The sequence below is a fragment of the Copadichromis virginalis genome, linkage group LG4 (assembly GCF_057382275.1).
Source record: "Copadichromis virginalis isolate Kocher_CV1m ecotype Utaka linkage group LG4, C_Virginalis_male_GT1.1, whole genome shotgun sequence".
NCBI lineage: Eukaryota > Metazoa > Chordata > Actinopteri > Cichliformes > Cichlidae > Copadichromis > Copadichromis virginalis.
Window position 1 is genome coordinate 2,532,010 of NC_140621.1, and position 2,135 is coordinate 2,534,144.

General features: G+C 42.0%; 1 long non-coding RNA gene across 1 annotated transcript; it reads right to left on the bottom strand.

Moving 5' to 3' along the window:
• Positions 1–901: 901 nt before the first annotated feature.
• Positions 902–1,919, bottom strand: LOC146710553 (uncharacterized). The gene is made up of 3 exons (XR_014919962.1): positions 1,691–1,919; positions 1,531–1,599; positions 902–1,368 (listed from the first exon to the last, which is right to left on the bottom strand). It is a non-coding gene; the product is annotated as an uncharacterized LOC146710553 (long non-coding RNA).
• Positions 1,920–2,135: the final 216 nt, after the last annotated feature.

A 2,135-nucleotide genomic window follows, 5' to 3' on the forward strand; every position in this document is an offset into this window, starting at 1 on the left:
CAAATCCATATTTGACTTATGTACACAATGCATAACGTACCTTGCATTAGACTGAAAGCGATAAAGCTTGCGGTTTCCATCAACTGAGACGGCAAGCATGTGTGGAGTGCAGGCAGGGCAGCTAAAGCATGGCTCCTTGCACATCCTGTCCACCTCAAACTTTACAGCACTCCACTCCAAGAAACTTTTACTGAAGGCATCAGCTGATATTCGGCCAGTCTTTTACATAGAGGACATACAACAGAATATTCAAGGACAGTCAGCATAAACATTGATTTGCACAATTTCCTTAAACTTGGCAAATTTAGGAACTCACCCTTCCAAAATGGGCTGTTCGTTCATCCAGCATTTTGACAAATGCCTTAAGTGACATCCCTGGTGCAGCCTTCTTAATGTCATAGAAAGACTGAAAGACATCCATTGAAAACAGGGTGCAGAAATTTAAGGTGCCAGGCCAATATCCACTACCCAGGATGTCCTTAACTGAGGGGGACCACATTAGGCCACAGCTGGTGCAGCTCACCACTGGCAGTGCAAGGTTATAACGGCCTTTAGAAAGGATCAGGAGAAATTCAGTCATGGCTCAAAGCATTCATTTTTTTCATGTTGTTTTCAAATCAGTCTGGTAAATCCAAATGACCTTTGACAGGTGCCCACATATACTGCGGGCCGAGGGTAATTAAAACAAAGATAGCAATGCACAATTTGCAATAAAACCTCCAAACACATCTATTGTGTATGTAGTGTGTGACAAAAGGGCAACTTACCATTTATGGTTACAAGAGCCACAATTGCGCCGGGTGAAACCTCAACGTTACCTGCTGGGCAGTCACACACAGTCTGGCCTTTGCACAGGCAACAGCCGAACTAACATTAAAACACACAATATATATAAAAAGAATTAGAAATTAACTGATACACAATAAATATACAATAACAGCACCCACTCATACTCATACATAGCAAGAAATGCATAAGACTTAAAAACTGTACCTATTGGCTTGTGAAACTCTGATGAAGGCTGCAAAAACCCTCCTGTTACTGCCTCTCTGCTGTGCAGGACAACGCGTGTGTGAACTGCAATATCACAGTCAGCACAAAGGAATGGAAGAGACAGGCAGTCCAGACACCTCACAACTACTTGTTTGCCACACTGACACACACGGTGTGACTGTGGATCCAGAGTAGCTAACATATTGTCTATAAGACAAGGCCTGGCCTCTTTCCACTTTTGCGAGGACACCATATTTCTGATCGCCCAGTGAGTAGCAGCTGACTCAGACGACGTCTCACAAGTCATGGCTGCGTCCTCTTCTCCATCCTCCAACAACTGAAGGAGCTCCTGACGAAGCACCTCAGTTCCACACACTAACAGAAAAAAAATAAAGAAAGGAAGAAACTCTTCCACAAAGTGAAAAACACTCTAGGCAGTATGTTTCTTAGGACTGCACAAAAGCCCTGCATAACTCAACTATAACAACAAATATAAAAGTAAACAGAAATCACAACATATACAAGAAGGTAAAGTACCTTTTGTTGGGTTGACACTGGCAACATAACCAGGTTCTTCACGTGGACATTGATGCTGCTCTCTGGACACTGGGGGGGGGGGATGAAGAATATTTACTTACTGAAATTCTTCGGTGAAAACAAGTTGTGAGATAAAATCAATGGTTGTGTGAACACTGACCACGTGGCATGCAACTAGTACTTCGACTGGTTGATGGTCTTTGAGGAATAAAAGCTCCCTGTCTGTCACGTGTTTTCCAGCGCACTGGTCTTGGCTGAGGTTCACTCTGTGCATCATTCTACGCAATTAACAAGGAAAAAAGGGAACACCTAAAATACAGTCTATGATTAAAGCAAAGATTATCAAACATCTTAAGTTAACCAACTTAATTTGACATAAACTTTAAACAAAAATTCAAATAACATAACGTTTACTCCGTACAAAATATGTGTTCCCTCTTTAACAACTGTTTCCACTAAAAATGTTACCTGCATATCTTGAAGGAGTTCGTCAGCAGCCTGAAGCTCTTCCTCCAGCTCGGGATCCTCTGAATCACTCATTTTCAAGCTAAAGAGGAAAGAGATTTTTGCAGAACTCAGTGACATAAACACATAACTAACGCAAC